Source organism: Lepisosteus oculatus, chromosome 3 (genome assembly GCF_040954835.1).
Source record: "Lepisosteus oculatus isolate fLepOcu1 chromosome 3, fLepOcu1.hap2, whole genome shotgun sequence".
NCBI lineage: Eukaryota > Metazoa > Chordata > Actinopteri > Semionotiformes > Lepisosteidae > Lepisosteus > Lepisosteus oculatus.
This window is the reverse complement of record NC_090698.1, coordinates 60372423-60392521: the sequence shown is the minus strand read 5'-3', so window position 1 is coordinate 60392521 and position 20099 is coordinate 60372423. Positions and strand designations below refer to the sequence as shown.

Below are 20099 nucleotides of genomic sequence, written 5' to 3'. Positions count from 1 at the left end.
GTGAAATGAACTAAATTTGTGTTTTATCTCGCGTCTCAAATAAATGCCTTGTTTTGATTAATCACCATCAAAATGGTTTCTTCCCCAACCTGTAGGACCCAAACGTTGGCATGGCAACAGGGGCTGGCTTAGTAGTGCCTGTTTCAGGGAGGCGCATGCGTGGATCGATTTCTAAGAATATACCATTAAAAGGGGGTAGTATTTTCTTTTAAATATTTAATTACATAAAGGGAGTGAAGACATTTTATTTTTGATAATAAAATGTTTAATTGTGTGTTTACTGGAGAAAGGTGTATATCAGAATTCTGATGATAATTTTGTATAATTCTTTTTAGCTTTGTAATAGAATATTTTAGGGGGAAGAGTTTTAACCTAGAAAAGGAGTTCCTCAAGATAGGAGGAGGTTGGTTGCAGTGTGGGGTAGGAGCAGGTGGTTTGTGTTATTTTACTAAAGTTTTGTGTATTTTTCATTTGGTTAGTTTGGATTTTTCACTTTGTTTTTGTTTTTTTTTTTTTTTTTGGGGGGGGGGTGGACTTTGGGAACACAATTCCTCACAATAACCACCATTACACTTCTGCGCAATTGTGGCTGTGCCATCATTATTGCTGCATTCCATCTACGCTGCTAAAATTTTAAAAGATGAGACTGACATCATCCTGAAGTTTTTTAAATATTTACTATTCCAGAGTGTAGATCTTTGATTAAGGGATAGATATAACATCAAGCCTAAAACTGTTTCCTGCTTTGCTACACTTGCTAGATCACTTGTTTTGAAGCTCTTCATCTTAACAGTAGACTAAGTTTACTTAATTACTCGAATTAAGAAAGAGAGTTTCTTAATTACTCTCTAATCCCTATTAATCAGGGCTTTATAAGTGACTTGCATGTGATTGTTTCGATTGCAGTCAAACTATTATAAATGTATTTTAAATCTAAGAATAACAAGATAGCTATTTTTAGACCAAACTAAATATCATGGTATTGTAATGGATGTCTTCTCTGTGCGGTTAACTGCAGTTAATCTTCTGCGTTGTGTTCTTATTCGGACATCCCTTAGGCCGAGGTGAAAAATGAAGAACTGGACGACAATCTGGGTCTGGCAGTTCTTCATTGAAGTTGTCTCTACAGTTCAAGGTATGGACTCTGCGGATTCCGATGAAATGACCTAATATTGACAAAGTTCTTTCCAATACTTATTGAACTATATTATTAGAAGCAAGGAACATAAAAACATTTGAAAAAATAACATTTTACAACCAAAACAAATTTCCACTCAAGGATCTGCACCATGACTCTACATAAAACACACAAAATGCAATCAGGAAATACAACTACCTGTATAATAGCAAAAATAAACATGGAGCTATAGACATGTAGAAAGCTACTTCTTAAATACAGGTCGTCAGTCCCCTGTAGTAAAAAGATCACAAATGGGAAGACCAGTAGGAAGCTCATGTCTCGCATAAAACTCACAAAGATGGTATTTCCTTGCAATGTACCAGCGTAACGGAGTCACTTAATGCTTACAGTACTTAAATGAACATAGACAACTGCACTGCAGAATGTTTATTAGATTCTATGGTTATAAATCAATTTTTGTTTCAGAGCAACTAAAATATCGCTTACCTTTACAGTTTACAAGGGATGGCCTGAGAGGCTGGGGTAAAGACATCACCAACTACCGAAGTCTCTTAAAGTGACAGTCATCAACAAAGTTCTACAGCGTGGCTGTAAAACCAACATAACATACATGAACAATACAACACAAATAAAACTATTTACACAGATTGAGTCGGGATTCGGTGAAGGTTCATATATATTTTACTTGGTTACGACATGGAGCTCCAAAAATAATATAATTTTAAGATGCATCAATCAATACATCACACATTGAGAATAAAAAATGTGATAGTGTTTATTATTTCAGTTTTCTCTGATAACAAAATCCAACAATTTCCAAATGTCTGCCTGTAATTTGGAAATAGGCTGTTACAATTACATTCATTATAAAACAAAATGTCGCAGCAGGAGTGGTACCCTTAAGCCGGCAGTGTCAGAGAAAGGAGATGGATGGTTAAGGACAGCCCAGAGATTCACCATTGCTGCACGGAAGCATGGTCTGAAACCATTAGCAGCAAAACTGTTCTTGCAAAGGGAGAAAGACTTGACAGAGACTGGGATGTTTGTATTAACTCAACCAGAGGCTGTAAGTCGCACTTGGATAATCAGACAACCCCAAATTCTGGACTCAAGACATAAGATATGCAGAATGCTGTGACATTGTAAGATTTTTGTTATAGTATTAACATTTTTAAAAAACTTTAAAAAACTTATTCAATGAACCACTACATCCATGACATACATGTGTCATTATAATCTGATTACTTTAATCTTTATTTAACCATGAATGTGCAATGTCCCTAGATTTGAAAATTTAATTCTGACGTTAAAACAAAAAAATAGCCCAAAGTATAAGACGCAGGTATTAACTCTATGCAGTATATCAATATGTTTGCTTTTGTTTTTTTTAAAACTCACTTATATTGCAGAATCACTAATCTAAATGAGAGATGTACTAGATAACGTTATTTCTGAAATAATAAGAATTGTGTCTTTTGAGGACCTAGATTATTGTTAAATACAATATAATGATGTGCACATGGAAAATCCTGAACTTGAAATAAGAAAAACATAATAAATTCCAAGACAAATCGTGTTATTAATTTCCTATTGTCAAGAGAAAGGACTCTCTCAGAGGTTATAATTAATTAAAGTAAGACAAACTCTTTTGTCTATTTTTCAAATTAAGTTTCTTATCCTGGATTTATATGTGCCTGATACTTGCCATTTGATTTAATAATTACAAATCTAATAGCTTGTCTTTTTTTTCTAACAATGTTTTGTTACTTTGCAAAATAAGAAATACAATTGCTGTGTTGCAGAATTTTTATATCAGACATTGACCTTGTTCAGTGCTGAAACATTAAAGAATATCTAATCATGTAAAAGTATTACATAACTGACATATCAGTTCTGTCATGTTAAGTATATGCATTCCTTAATTCAAATTGGTTTGTATTAAAACCAATAATATATTTCAGAAATATACAAGGTACAAACTGATCTAATTGATTTTCTAACTGTACAGAAGTGTGTTTGTAGCATAGACTACTCTTAAATCCCTTTGTAAAAAGATTTGTCTTATTTTATCTTTTCCTCAGCAGCTGCTGTTTTCTCTGTGTTCATTGCAGTATTCTTCTGTCATTTCAATATAAATTCAGTGAATTATTGGAAATACTGAACTCCTTTTTGTTAAATTCAGTTAAAATCATCACCAATGGCTGATTTCCTTTTGTTGTCAAGGACTTTGTTACACTAGTTCCAAAACCGCTTTATGAATCATATATAAAGAGTTCAGGTAGCCTTGAGAATGCCTCCTTGGTTTGAGTTTCCACACTTAGTCACTATTCTATTCATATCCAATAATAATTGTAGGTATATATTATTTAGTTTTTATTTGGAATGTCTGAAGGAGAGCACACATGTCATAATTTGTCCTTCAGACATAGAATCCTATGGAGTGACAAAACAATCACCCTTGGAAAGTAGCTGTTGGGTCATGTTGTCCAGTTTTGACTGATGCAACTCATCCCTGTTCAACGATGGAAAGCTTCCACCTTCTTTTTGCCACTTGCATAAGCATTGTATTTGTTGTGTTCAATCTTAATCCCCTCCTTGATGCTTGATTCTCCCCGAGGAACTGCTTTGCAACTTTCTCTTCCCATGCTGTATATTTTTAAGCATTCTTGGCCATTCGCTAAGTGACAGATTCATGCTGGTTAAGCTGCTGAAAAATTCCCAAGTTCAAAGAATAGGTCACACGGCTATGCTAACATAAGAAGGTTCTTGCAGGGTTTTGTGATTCTGTGAAGAATTGTTGATTAAGGCCAGTTAAATTTGCTCAAACTGCAAAAACTGCAACTGAATAAACAATATGTAATTACTTTCTTTCACTCGATAGATAATACTTTATTATCTGCATACCGCATCAGCAGATTCACATTTTTGGAGACTGTCAGAATGAAGCATACAGTGCGGCCATGGAGAGCACAAAATGATTAATTTTTCTACCAGTATTGGCAGGGGCATAAATGACACAGAGCTCAAGCTGGTGATTAAAAAAGTGCCAAATGGCAATGCTCAGAAATTCCTCTTTCAAACAAACTGCACCACCACCAGAATGTCTATCCAGCATCAAAACAGATTGAATTGAGCCAAATTTAATTATAAGGGAATATAGATAATTGTTACTGTTGGCATTATCTTTCTAAAGCCATAAAGGTATTGTTTCAACACCAATGGTCTTTCATCTGCTGAAAGTAAAACATAATTTTTGTGGTTATTACATTCTTGATTGTTCTCGATACGAATGTATGCACAACTGCACAGTGCAGATGAATCGTTTACAGATGTTCTGTAATGAATGTTGCTTAAAGCACTGGCAACATGGCTGACTTGGCTCTTTTTTAGCAATAGTGTTTGCACCCTGTAACCCCTGTGTCCAGGAATCAAACCCAGCTGCATAATTACAAAAGACACTGAAACCACTAAACCCACCAAGTAGGGGGTTACCTAGTATATGTGTGCACCTAAGGACCTCTGCATAAAACATATCCATGGATAAGTATGGCAGTCCCAGTCCAGTATGTGGCATATGTCACCTGAGGGTAAGCATTGTCTTAGTAAAAATAAATCTGAACTTATGACTACAACCTCACCAAGAAAGTCATTTTTCTTTTGTACAGAAGCAATCCATGCACCTTGTATTCATGTGACAAGGAATCAAATCTGAATAAATTACACTTTTTAATTTAATAATTATAATAGGTTACATTTCAAAATAAACATGATCAGTATTTTAAGCACATTCTTCTTTGTAGGATGTAACATTTGTCGACAAGTGCAGGAATGTATGAAATATATTTTGAAATTAACACTTTGCTCACAAGAAGCATCTCCAATGTTTTCAATTACAGACCTTTCAGAATTTTTGGAAATTCTGGTGATGTAAAATTTAAGGTATAAAAAGTGAGTGCTGTTGAAGGTGTGTGATACTTGTGATCATGAGAAAAGTTTGTGAACTCCCTGGTCCATATTCTTGTATATTTTAGACTGAAAACATAAATAGATCTTCATGAAAGTCTTAATAAAATATAAAGATACTCTGATTACATATATACACAAAAGCATGATACAAATATGGATTATTTAATTAACAAAATGAACCAACATTAAATATTCTCCTTTGAATACCCACTGTGATTATTTTTTCACACACATGAAGAAGGCTCCACAACCAAAATGTTGTTTTTCTTTTCTTGTCTTTTCAGCATGGGATAAACTTTTACTTGTTCCTTCCTAGACTGAAAGTTTGTGAGTTCAAATGTTTGGTATTCTGCAGAGCCAACAGACCAAATTGTCATTCATTTTTATTTAGATGTAACTTAGTTGTTTGGTTCAGTAGCTTGCTGTTGCAGTACCACATATAGACAACAGTATGGTGCATGGGAGCTGCTTTTGATAGTATGCCAGTTAAAAGACAAGTTTACATGGGTTACCTGTATTTGCAACACATTTTGCAAATTTTCAAACTAATAAACCTTTATCCTAGGGAACCTTAAGATTATAGACAGGAAATCCTCAGCAGGTGTTCAAGTATGCTTTTAAACAAAGAATGATCTCAAATTCCAATTTCACCACAAAACAATCTATACAATGTCTGATTATGTGGTAAGCTTTTTGTTTAGGTGGAAGTAACAATGCCATTATATTAATTCATTAGATTGACATTTTGTTGATTATTTGACACTGTGACAATTTCCACTGTGATTGTTGCTTACACATCTAGACTAAAACTGGTTTTGAACATAATCATTAATTAAAAAGGCATAGAATGGTATAAACTGCAGATTACGTGATCCTATGCAAATGTAAATTACAAAATACAGTACAGTATGTGTACTTTTATACTTATATGTCTGAGAAAAGTTCTTTAAGGTTTTTGACCAGTCTTTTCTCATTTCGCTCATGTGTTTATTAAATATTAAATACATTATATATTATATCATTTACTGTACATTCCACCCATAACATTTTCCAACTTGCATATGATGATTAAGCAGTGTAACATTATCATCCATCTTTTCATGTTAAAATAACATTTACTCAATTCTTTAACAGACAACCTAATGTGTGTTTTTATGGAAGGTCACATTTATTTTTCTTATTGGGGAAACATTAATAAAATGGACAGTATTCTATTTATGCTTCTGCAACACAACTTATTAAGACAGACACCTTACATCATGAGATACTTGAAATGTTGCTAGGAATTTTTAAAACATTTTTAGACTTGTAGATCCATCTAGGGAACCTTGTCTACGTAAGCCTTAGTGGTGAATGATTCTGCTGAAACTTTTAAGTTTATAAAAAAAACATTTCACAGTATTTAATAAGCTGCCAGAGGCAAGTAGTAAGTTCACTGCTGAGGACTATTTCTATTGAACACTTGACTTTTCTAAATGCCATGATGATACCCCAAAAGCATTTTGTAGAAGATTAGCCTGCTTCAAATCACTACAATCATAACCACCCTAGAGGAATTAATCCACTTTGTTGAGAGCCTAACCTCTTCTCAGTACAGAGAGCAGACAGCTTTCTAGTCCAGCAAAGACAGAGCATGTCCAGAGACTGATGAAGAAATGTACAAATGAGCAAATTCAGAGATTTTTTTTTTAATGTAAGAATTATTTAATGGTCATTAATGTTATTTTAATTGAAATCCTGATATAATTCTTCAGCATCTTCAAAAACAAGCTACAGCAGGTACAGTAGCTCACAAACAGTCCAAAATGAAAACAAAATCACTCCTATGTATTCTACATGTAGTCTGTTATATGATGGTGAAGATTATAATAATTATTTTCCTTTTAACGTATTTGCTAAGTATATGCCCTTATCTTAGGTAACAAACAACATAAATATGAAATTTACAGTAAATTAAGGAAATTACAATTGTATACAGTATGTACAACAAGTTAATAGTATGAGATATAAAACTAACACAAATGCTGTGCAAATGCTATACCAGGCAAAATGAAACAGGAAGATCCAAATAGACAAGACAGACACAAAGCAGCAATAAGGACAGCCTGATGCCATGTACTGTATCTCCATAGTGGACAGGAGCAGTAATGTCAACTTGACCAGCTCGAGAGTCATGGACACAATGAAGAATGAAAAAAGAATGAAAACTGAGAGCTCCCGGAATATGTCTAAACAAATAAGTTGTGAGTTGGTGCTAAAAGGTGATTGAAGAAGGAAGTAAAGAGTTCTGATTGATGTGGGTAGCTTATTCCACCATCAATTTGATAAAATGTGTAGTTCTAGATCTCATTTGACAAAAATGTGTTTTTTCCCAATTCTCATGTTCTACATATACTGTTGCAGGTAACAAAGTTATTCTGTAGACCATGAAGTGCATTGTTGATTGTTATCATATTTATTTTATAATAATAGCTCTTCTGACTATATTGAACATTCATTCATATTAGCAACTGGTGGTTTAGGCCATTTGAGAATGTTCTAGTTAACATTATACCCAGTGTGCTATCATTGTTACATTGATTTCCCTAGCTACTGAAGTAACTGTTCTATGGTCTGAAGTCAGAATGTGTTTTAGTTCACTGGTCAAAATATTAGGTAACCTTATATATAAACTCTGTCAATAACAGCAGTGGTCTCAGGTATATGGGACAGATTAACATTGTCTTTCCTGGCCAGAAATGTTTCTGTTCCCCACACCATTACCCTTTTCACGGCCTCGTCTACAGGTGATCCTTCTAGAAAAATGTAATAGGATCCATTCTGCATGCTGTTCAAGTTGCACTTGATAATCTCAGACATCCAATCTTGGGGATTCCAGATATATCAGAACAGTGGGTTCGTATCTGTAGTAGTGCAGCTGCACTCAATCAATTGAAAATACAACAGCACAGACACATACCCACAAGTTGTTGCAAATAGGGTTCCACTGGCATCATGAGCTTTACCAGCTGACCCACTGAGGACCCCTCAAAATAACATTTCTAAGAACAGCCGCATACTAGAATACTATAGCTGTTAGAAACCTTTTTGACTGCAGTTAATAGTTTGAAATTGTCATGTATATGTCATAAAAACGAGAAATGAATATGCTTACTTAATAAAATACAAAAAAGACTTGTTGGCACATATTCCAGTGTAAGAAGCTGATTTTTTTCTAGATTTTTCATTAATCTATTTTCCAAATGCTTCATCCAATCAGGGTCATCGGCTAGCCTGAGCATATCTCAGGAAGCAACAGGCAAAAGTAAACACCAGTCCATCAGTGGGCAGACATGCACACCTCAATTTTTCCACAAGCCAGTCACATTAACTTACCAGTATGGTTTTGGATTGTGGGAGAACATAGAAACTTACACACAGATAGGTCCAAAACAGAACCCAGGGCCCCAGCGTTGTGAGGCAGCAATGCTAACTACTGCGCTGCTGTGCTGCTTTGTGTTAGGTTTTGAAATGACATATTTTTTAATTTGGCTGACATGAATTCTATTGCATGTGTATGAGAGTTTAAATGCTGATACAAAATTGTTCTTACATGATCACAGGGACCAACACAGTTGATTCTACTTTAATTTCTCTTGCTATTTCAATACCTTTGCTATGTTCTCTTGTTCTTATTAACTTTGGCACACCACTGCGATTAGATTAGATACAAATGTCATGGATGAGAGATTTAAATACCTATGTACATCATTTTCATGTTTGGGTTCCAGTTAATTGTAACTCAATATTTTTTTAAATATATATTAAAAAGTTAATTAGTAAAAAGGTTAAAAGCCATTTTCAGCATGAGCAACAATACTTGTGATAATTTCTGCTCCATTAAAATTCAAAATTTTAAAATCATTTTCAAGGAAAGATTTGAGAATATTCTTTTATTTTTATATGTGATTTCCATTATATTATACAGATATGATATACTGTAGATATATTATAATCAATAAATCCTTAGCTTTTCTTTTAAGAATATCTTGTAAGAAAATGAATACAATTGTAAATACAAATATTTAGTCTAGTAAATATTGCACCCACAAATGTACATATTTATGCATTAGACTATAAAACTGTTTATTTACAGCACTAAATTTGCTTCAGATGTTATGAACTCGTTTTCGTTTGTTTTCAAACAAACCTTTTAATGATGCATACATTTAAAACCTTCAGAAAACAAAACTTTTACACAGTAGCAGCCATATCAGCAGTAGTCGCCAGCAGCCATATCACTCTGCAACTCAACTGGCAGCCCACTGAAGCTAAGCAGGTGTGAGCCTGGTCAGTACCTGGATGGGAGACCTCCTGGGAAAAACCAAGGTTGCTGCTGGAAGAGGTGTTAGTGGGGCCAGCAGGGGGCGCTCACCCGTGGTCCATGTGGGTCCTAATGCCCCAGTATAGTGATGGGGACACTATACTGTAAACAGGTGCCGTCCTTCGGATGAGACGTAAAACCGAGGTCCTGACTCTCTGTGGTCATTAAAAATCCCAGGGCTCTTCTCGAAAAGAGTAGGGGTGTAACCCCGGTGTCCTGGCCAAATTTCCAATTGGCCCTTACTAATCATGGCCTCCTAATAATCCCCCTCTATGAATTGGCTACATTACTCTGCTCTCCTCCCCACTGATAGCTGATGTGTGGTGAGCGTTCTGGCGCACTATGGCTGCCGTCGCATCATCCAGGTGGATGCTGCACATTGGTGGTGGTGGAGGGGAGTCCCCATTACCTGTAAAGCGCTTTGAGTGGAGTGTCCAGAAAAGCGCTATATAAGTGTAAGCAATTATTATTATTATTATTCAGATGAGATGTAAAACTGACTCTCTGTGGTCATTAAAAATCCCAGGGTGCTTCTCTAAAAGAGTAGGGGTGTAACCCCGGTGTCCTGGCTAAATTTCCCATTGGCCCTTACCAATCATGGCCTCCTAATAATCCCCATCTATGAATTGGCTTCATTACTCTGCTCTCCTCCCTACTGATGGCTGATGTGTGGTGAGCGTTCTGGCCCACCATGGCTGCCGTCGCAGGTGGGTGCTGCACATTGGTGGTGGAGGGTGGAGTCCCCTTTACCTGTAAAGCGCTTTGAGTGGAGTGTCCAGAAAAGCGCTATATAAGTGTATATAATTATAGTACTGTTTTCTTAACATGACCAATGATCATTCTTAAATCTATATACTGTACTTCCATTATTTAAATCTCATCATTTCTTAAACTTTGATATGTGTTTTCCACCAAAATGGCTGGTCTATATATGTTTCTAACCCTGAATATTTTGTAGCACAAAGTAAGACCCACATGTCTGACATAATCAATCTACAATCCTGCTGGCATTTATGCTGAGTGAGTTTCTTTGGGGAGCAGTTGCTAAAATTAACAGAGAGACTGTCAGTGCAAGGAAACCTAGAAGGCTTCCCTCTGCACCCATCAGATTTGCTTTGTGTTTAAATGCTTCTGCACCATTACAACCAATAGGGACTTGCATCATAGATATTAGTAATAGAAACATGGTAGAGCAAAAACATAATGGTTTGACCTATAAACAAGCCCAAAAGGCATCTTGTTAGTGTAATGCATATTTAGGAAACGAGTTTAATTAAACACCTAAATACTGAAGCCACTTTTTCTCTTAACTAGACACCTATTATCCAGTGTCAAGTGCTTGGTTTTAATCATGCATTTTATATCACTGTGACCTAGATCACTGCCTGTGACATATGAGGTAGTGTGTTGTCGTCCCTGAGAAGATGTAGCAAGTGTTGATGGATGTTTTCTCATCCCTAACCTCATTACTACGGGCCTCCCATCCATCTAATAAAATGCTATGATAGAGTGTGGGAAGGCGCTATAAATCACAATAGTCCAGCTGCTCAGTGAGATTCATTAGAAATACTGACTATATATCTAACATGTGGAGAGTCAACACACAATGTAGGTTGATTCTTTTTCTCCCTGTTGATGGTACTTTGCTACTGTAGCATTTGCTTTTAATCACATAATGTGACATTTAATGTTGCTGAGAGTAAGAGAATGTCAACCTAATGAACATTGCTGTAGCTGCCTCACAGTTTATTTTTTCTCTCTGCTACCAGTGTTTGCCAAGATTTTTTTTTCAGTCTTCAAATGACCTGCTCTAGCCAGTGGGCTGCAATACCTTTCTGAAACAACCAGACTGATTAGGCTCATAACAAAACAAACAAACTATTCTTTGCTGGCTATGCTAATCTGTATTCTGAGTTCTAACTACTTTATGTTGAGTATAACTACTGTATGTGATGCCTAGCAGTGCTGGGGCTCTGGGTTCAATTCCCAACCTGGGCTGCTATTTGTGTGGAGTTTGTATGCCCAGCACATCTTTGCGTGGGTTTCCTTCAGGTGCTTGGGTTGTCTCCCATAATCTTCCACAAAAACATACTCATTAATTGGCTGCTGGGAAAATCTACCCTAGGTGTGAGTGTATGCATGTCTGTGCCTGTGTATCTGCCTTGCAATGGACTGGCATCCCATCCAGGGTGTATCCTGTCTTCACTTGTTCCTTTCTGGCATAGACTCTTGCAATCCTGAATTGGAAGAAATGGTTGGAAAATGGATAAATGGAAACCCGTGCAAAGTGTAATCAAAATGTGTAATTGTATAAAGTATTAATTCTTCACTTCATTCAGTTTGACTTTTATAAATATGAATGGTGATAAATTTAAAGTGAGATGATTACAGATGCATGTTCATTATATTTTATCATTATTATTCATCTTATTATATTATTTCTAAGAATCATAATAGCTACAAATGTTTATTCCAGTGCAACATGCAATTTCCAAAACAAAGGGTTAAGGTGCACATTTTGGGAATGCCATACATACTGTACCTGTGGTGGAATTCATTGAGACACATTTTAATCCCATTTTTAAAAAAGATTTAATAATATGGTGAAGAGGTTTTAGAGTGATAATGACTGATGCATTGGTCTTACAAATTCCCTAATTTAAGTTTAATGACCACAGAGAGTCAGGACCTCGGTTTTATGTTTCATCCGAGCACCTTTTTAAAGTAGTGTGCCCGTCACTATAGTGAAGTATTAGGACCCACACAGACTGCAGGGTCAGAGCCACTTCCAGCAGCATCCTGGAGGTCTCTTATCCAGGAACTGGCCAAGTTCACACCTGCTTAGCTTCAGTGTGGTGCAGGGTGATATGGCTGCTTCAATTAAAAGAGCTTAATGGAATATTTTTGTGTGTGTGCAGCCATGATTACTAACAAAGTGGGAGAAAACTTGCAGAAATAAAATTGCAAAAGAACATTCTCTGTTACATTGATTTGGAACAGATCAAAGATGTTTCATGAGTAATTGATTCTGAATCTTCTGTTCTTAGTTGTTCTTCAGTACAATTGACCATAATAACCAATCATGTTGATTTCCATATACAGTATATTTATATTAATGTCAAACCCTGAAGTTTTGCCATGGGATTAAACTGCCCCTGTATTTACAAAATCCCATCAAAGTATAAATCCAGACATTCCAGTGAACTCTTTAAGGTAGCCGAATTACAATATACTTTTGCTTCGCTTTACTAAATATTTGTGTTTATCCATTGTGTTTATTTGTTAAATATTTGTGTTTATCCATGGAAATGTGAACCAGTGTTTTCATCGGTATCACAGTACCCCCCTCAATGGGCAATGTCTAGGCTTTGGATGAGGTTTCCAGATTCATTTTGTGGCTAAGGATCAGTGCTTGTGGCTGGAAGGTTGTTGGTGTGTCTCTCAAGCTTCTCTCCCTGTCTGTGTGTTTCATGGAGAGCAAGTTGGGGTATGCTAAAAGACAAATTCCTAATACAAGAAATTGTATATGGCCAATAAAGTGACTTCTCTTATCTCTTATCTTATTTATTTGGTTGCAACTCAAGAGCGGTCTGCAACCCGTCCAGTGCACCATGTATTGAACACTTTTTTGGACCTTTTCAGAATTCAGGATGTTTTGGGGTACAAAATCTTAGAACCCCTCAACCAGAGGAGCCATGGGCCTGGTTGAATCCAGTGAGAGTGCTGGTCAGTGCAGGCTTTAAAAGAAAAAAGTGAAACACAGACACAGAACAAAAGACCTGATTTCCCAAATGGCAGGGAAGGGACAGCTGGTAAGAGACTGGGTTGTCTCGTTCAGTGATCCGAAAGGGACCAATTAACCTCAGAGTCAGTTTTTTGGAAGGGACCCACAGGTGCAGGTGCATGGTGGAAAAAAGTTTTATTACCAATAGTTCTTGGTTGACTACATTGTAATTTTGCTCTTATGATGATATAATTTTGGCTCAACCTCTGTAATAGGACATCTCCTTCATGGTACAGACATGAAGTGGTGCTTCAGCATCTCAAAAGCTTTCTTTTAGGTCTAGGTCACTTTCTTGGTAGGGCAGTGATGGGTGCCACTATGGAGCTGAAGTTCCAGATGAAGTAACCGTAGTAGTTTGTGAACCCTACGAAGCACTGCACTTGCTTCTGCGTGATGATAATGGGCCAATCCTTCACTGCAGACATTTTGTGGGGAATTAACAGCAGACCATCAAAGGAAATTATGTAACCCAGGAAAGTTATCTTGGATTTCATCAACTCGTAATTTTCTAGTTTTACATACAAGTGATGATGTAAACTTGGCATGTCTTTGCAACACCTGTCTGACATGCCAAGTATGTTCGTGGAGGTAATTAGAAAAGATCAGTATGTCGATAATGTAAATAACCAGGAAGACAAGAGTCGAAGACAAGAGAATGGATCCAGACTCTGTTGGAAGCAAACAAGCCAGCGGGAGGAAGTGACACTAATAGTTTCAATCAAAATATGAATCTGCAGTCAGACAGGCAGGGCTTGAGATGAGATGAACTGATGTAAGAGCCACGGAGAGTCTGGAGGAGAGTTGAGTAACGGGCAGAGGTTCAAGGCATAGGAATCTGTCCAGGATATGGTCAAACAAACAGGATGGATGCACAAAGAGAGAGTATACAAAACACAGGGGAGATCCACAATGCCATAGCCAGAAACAAAGGAGAATCAAAAACCAGGAGGTACTTGAAAGTAGAAAGGTCACCGAGACTCAAGAAAGACAAAAACTGATGATGGAGTGAAGGGCATTGTTAAAGCAGAGCTTAAATACCTGGAGGTAACAAGGTTAGTGATGGACAAATTGCACATAAGTGGTATTGATAATCACCCATATCGTGTCATCACAGAACTTGATGGATTACCAGAACAAGTTTAGGCCTGTTTCTATGGAGATGTGGGAATGCAAACCAGTGTCACATCTACTGAATGCAATAGTATATTGGTATATCGAGGACTAAGAGCATAATGGCTTAAGCTAAGGTGTTTTACCTGACCTGTCCTCAAAACCTTTCTTTTTCCAGTGCTTGCTAAAATTGCACTCATTTTGCATTTAAGCAAATGCATTCTTTTGGAAATGCAACAGTCCACATTTACAGCCTGCAAAGTGAAATGCAAAATGTGTAGAATTGTTTTTTCTTTATTCTATCTTGTACATATGTTTAATGATGTATGTAATGGTCCTTGTCTCTGGCTGTGCTTTCTTCGTCTGCCAAAAAAGATGCTTATCGCATGAACAGCAGAAATTAATGTTCACTTGTGAAGGAGGATAACGTGATGCAATTGCTTCAGAAGAAAATGCTCACAAGCTGAGATGCAGCTAGAAAACAACCATCAATTATTTATTGTCTCCTTCCAGTCTGTTATTAACAGCCCAAGAGCTCTTGGCCAGGTTCTTCAATTTTACAGTCGTAACAGCCTTGTCAAAGTAATTTGCTCTCTCTGCTATCTTTAAATGATCAGCAGGAAGAGCGGGCGACTCTGCTGAATGGATTGCAGTGAGTCACATAAACGCCTCATTCACTTGAACAAATTCATTATTTTTAGATGACTTTTTTCTCCCCTTCTTCTCTGTCTCAATCCTCTCATTTCAGTCCTCCCCTCGAGCCTTTCCAGCACAGCTGAATGTCACACTTCTCAAAATCTTAAAAGCTTTTTAAATGGAAGCCACCATATTTCTTAACTTTTTTGCTCATATGTTTGGGCACTGCTAAGCCCCAGGGCTATCTGTATTGTGAATAATATCCTGTGATTTGCACCATGCAAGGGAATTATAAACAAGATGAATGCAAGGTATAATAGGGGGTTAGCTTCAAGGCCGTCATCTTTTTCTGAGCCTTGGAGCATCAAGTTCAGTTTGTAAATCATACTGACACTGGACTGTGTATTGCAGAAGATGTGTTACTTAGGTTTCAGTAACATTAAGTATTTTGCAGTGCTATACTGGATTAAAGAGTGTAGGCTAAACATTTTTTTCATTCAAACCTCTATGATAATAATGAAATATTCATAATTATTATTTAATTACTTCTTCATTTTCTAAAATTCAAATAGAGGCTTTAAAGTGGCACTTGCCATGAGGTTCATTTTTATTTATGGGAATTGATTAAATGTGTCTTATTGTTGGAGGTGAATAGAAAATTCTTTGAACAAGCGAGATTGAAGGAAATACCAAAAAATAGCAAACATACCTTTCAGTAAATAGTGAAATGCTTACTGTGCTGCCTGAAATACCTTGGCTCGGAACTACTGTACATTAAACAGCTTAACATTAGAGATTTTTGGCCAGGAAAATTAAATTCTTTAAAGTGTTTCTATTTCAAGCAGAACCGAGTCAGGGTTTAAAGATTGTGTTAGATGCTAGCTAGAGTTGTCAATTCTTGTTTTTCATGTTAGCGAAGGCAGACCTTTGAAGAACAGACCTGATGGTATTTAAAGAATTTATTCATTTTTATCAAGCCTTTGTAAATCTGGTGTATGTACTCCTTTGTAATTGTCCTGTGCTTTCAGAATGTGGAAATGCATTATTTGGTTTGATTTGAAGTGACATTTCAATGGTGACAGTTCGGTTTATTTTAAGATCATCTACCACATGTTTATTGTAAGGTATGAAAAATTTAGACAACTGCTGAAAAGCGTAGAGAGAGGCTAATAATGGGTTCTTTTATGATTTATTTATCTATGTTACTGAGGTTTGGAATCACATAATTCACTCAGCAATTTAAAGTATGTATTTTTAATGCTGTCATGCGGTGGGCCACATGTATGATTTACGTAGCAGAATCTTAAAACATCCGTTATCAGAATTATCTTGCATGTTCTAGTATCTTACCTTAAGGTTTTGAATGTTTCATCAGTTCTGTGCATCAAAAATTTGCTCTTCTTCAGCAGAATTCCTGAATGTTTAAAATATTTTTTTGTGTAACCCAATGTCAGTCAGAGTCATAGTCAGTTTAACAGAATGGGCTTTAAGCTTGGAGTATGTGCATCCACGCTCCACATTGAAAATTTAACTTTATGTTTGTCTTTTCTTACATGTTTCCTAACATTATTTTCATTCAGGACTAAACAATAAAAGCAAAAAAGAAACATGGGTGTCCAACCAATTGTCTTTATTAACAAAAACAATTTAAAATATGTCTCTAAATCTTTAATAAGCAGAGGGAAAATCTATAAAAGGATGTCCTTTGTGGTCATTTTTTATGTTAAACAACTGGGATAATTAACATTTAAAGAGTATAACTCAGACTGCAGCTATTGGAAATCTTTACTGCCAGTGACACACTTTTGTACAAAGGTTTGCAGAGGTGCAGCTATATGCATTATCCAATCTTTGACTGAAGGGAACTTAAATATAACAATTTGAATCCCTTCTGACATTCATTGACCTTGGTTGTAGTAAACAAGGCTAAATTAGTAAGCCAAATACAAAGCTGGCATTGATTTCTCAGTTTTCTCACTAAAGGTGGCTGGAAATAATTGTCTTTCAAGCATACACTCACACTCACACAAATAGTGATAAATCCAATATTAATATTAAGAATAGTATATTTAAATGTTCATAATAAATTGTATAACACATTGTTCAACAAACCTGAGGGCAATACTTTGGATTTCAAAATTGCCTAATTTATTGTGTGTTCTTTTTCTAAAAGGAAAAACATTGAAATTAGGCATTCTTATGAATACTGCCTTAGAGAAATTCCTTTTTTATTTTGTAATATCAGAAATTTAACCATGCACCTCTTATTTTACACAAAATATGTTGTATATATCACATTTTTCTTTCATCTCTGTTATATTGTATATTTCATAGCTGTCATATTTGTAGTCAGAAAATGTTTCGCGTCACTAATTTGTCACGCCCGACATCCCTCCCTAGAGGGCGCTCCACTGCTCCCATTATTGTCCTTGTGATTGTTAAGCTCCCCAGGTATACCCTCTTAGCTTTATTATTTAAAGACCAGCTCCTCCAGTCCTCGGTGCTCATCATTAGGGTAAAGATGTCGCGAGGCCCGCCTAGCACCAGGAAACCCTATGCCCATCTCCTGAGGGCATAGGCCTCATCCCCGACACCTCCCGCTTCCTGAGCCCAGGGTCTAGAGGATCTCGCCCCGTCACCCTTGGACCTCCGTGTTTTGTCTGTCTGTGTGTTCCCCCCTCCCGGGGATTTCAACCTTGACGCGTCCCAGGATGGATTCCTCATTGATGGACTCTTGGACTGTGCCCTGACCTGCCCTTGGACCCGTTTGGATTTGGATGCCGTTCTGTTTTCCCCGTTCAGTGTCTCACGGATTGTCACTTTTATTTTGTGCACTATTAAATCCCTGTGTGTTCCCTTTTACCACGCCTCCTGTTTTCTACAGCTCTTCCCACATTGCATAGGGTTTACTACAAGACCCGACACGGATCTCAGTCCATGTTCGTGTCAAAATTCAGGTTTCCCCCTTTCTAAGAGCACTTTCGCAAAGCACTCTTTTAAGGGAACTGCTTTTTCTATTTTTAGAAATAGACTCTGCATCTTGAGCACGTGAATGCAAAAGTAATGGCATTTAAAATAACAACAAAACAAATGTCAAAATCCTGAACATTTTAAAGCATACAGTAGATGATTGTGAATATGGGTCACACTAAATCTAAGTCATTTTAAAGTATATGACTTCTGACATAATTTTTATTTTGTTTTCCTGTCATGAATCAGAATCAATTTCTCCTGAACTTTCACAAGGAATATGAGAGTTTCCCCGATAATCTATGCCAGCTGAAATCTTCTGCTTTACTGGTCAGTAGCAGTAACTGTTTCTTTTTCATATTTAAGATTTTAGGGGCTCTCATTCTTGTTTTTTACTTTTTGTAATATTCAAATGTAAAACTTTGGATAATTGATCAGATGTGTCTAGTTTTTTTAAATTGTAATCATAATTACTTAAGTAACTTTTCCATAAGGTTCACTTAAATGGGATAGCCAGTCTCCTTTGAACCTAAGAATCTTTTATTGCACTCCCTGAAGGTCAAGACAAAAGTGAAAAGTGCTGCTATTTTAAACACAAAGAGCTGTTAAATTAAGGTAATAGAAATCCAATAAGTTGTTGATTCTAAATAAATAGACTTATACATGGTTTATGGAAGAAATGTAACTTACCTCTGCTGCATTCATGCTAAACAACATTTAACAAACACTGTAAAAAGGTTTGTACAAGTTACATTCAGGGGGAGCTGAATTGTGATTTGGTAATATACAGTAGTATATCAACTAGTTTCTCTCATAGTTTATGCTTACAAATGTAGATCTACAGTACATGTTTGTTCAACAATTTCATTTATTGCATCCCTTACAGAAAGTGCCCCTCCACTTACGTACACTAATGTAACAGGAAGAACATTGGCCATGCATTTCAGGGAACATCTGTCCATGATGACAAGTTCCCATTTTATCTCTCTCTACCATGATTATACTAACCTCTCTATCTGCATGTAAAGACTTTTACAGGAGAAGGGGATCAGAAGCCAAAAGTATCCTTAAACTAGGTTCACACTTTCCCCCAGCATCTACCTACCATTCATTTATTGTCTGTGCCCTAAACTTCCCTTGGAATTTATCTTCCAGATTTCCATATCTTTTGACTCTGTTTGCCACATCCTTCTACCCATTTTCCAATTATTTCTCTTTTGTTCTTTTTACCCACATGTACCTGTACTCTCACTCATTTCCCCACACACTTAAAGAATGTTACACACCCAAAACATTGTGGTATTTTCTCTTCTTTTAACTAATCAGCATTGAATTATTATTATTGTTATCTATTGCTTATTTATACGAGTTTTTGGGGTTGTAGGGGTATGAAACAGCCTGGTTAGCCATGTTGTTTAACCTGAAACCTGACTTTCAAAAAATTAGTTCAGGTGGGTAGCTGCGTCAGCATGTGTAGGCTGCAAAGGAACAAGTAATATGTTTATTCCATGCTAAAAAAAAGAAGAAAGAAAACACAACTTTTCGGCCGTCAGAGCACCGGATATTCACACTCAATTTCAGATAGGACGTTTTTAAACTGACGATGGTTAAGGGAGGATAATCGTATAAACCTCACTGTCTTCACAACTACAGTATATCCATAACTTCAGATAATTGTACATTTTTACCGCACAAAGCCTGCTGATGGATGATACAGAGCAAAATAGTTATTGTTTTCCCAGATCTTCTGTGCAACGAGCAGTTGTATTAGCTGACAGACTTATTTGTTTGAACAAAGCAACTTTTTCTAGACATAGTTCATCAGCAGCCTTCATAATATACATTTTTAAATACTGCCATCAGTAAATGGTTTCCCTGCCTTAGCTATGACATGGGCAATTTTGAAACTTGCTCTTACAATGGATTCTGATTGTTGTGATCACTTTGTGTATATTTCATGCTGATAAATTAAGTTTTGCTTCAGTGTTTCTACTTAAGTTCTACTACTTATCTGAATGCATTTTGACAGTCAAGCCTGAGTACTTACTGTGCTTTGTATCATAATGCCTTCAGATATTATACACCTTGAGAACAGCATATTAGGCAGCATATTAGGCACAACGCTTTGT

The 20099-nt window shown here is 36.4% G+C and overlaps 1 long non-coding RNA gene across 1 annotated transcript; it reads left to right on the top strand.

The window, feature by feature from the left end:
- Positions 1 to 337: 337 nt before the first annotated feature.
- On the top strand, positions 338 to 1788 carry LOC107079845 (uncharacterized). Its single transcript, XR_001480755.2, has 3 exons — positions 338 to 430; positions 1059 to 1135; positions 1636 to 1788. It is a non-coding gene; the product is annotated as an uncharacterized lncRNA (long non-coding RNA).
- The last annotated feature ends 18311 nt before the right edge of the window (positions 1789 to 20099 follow it).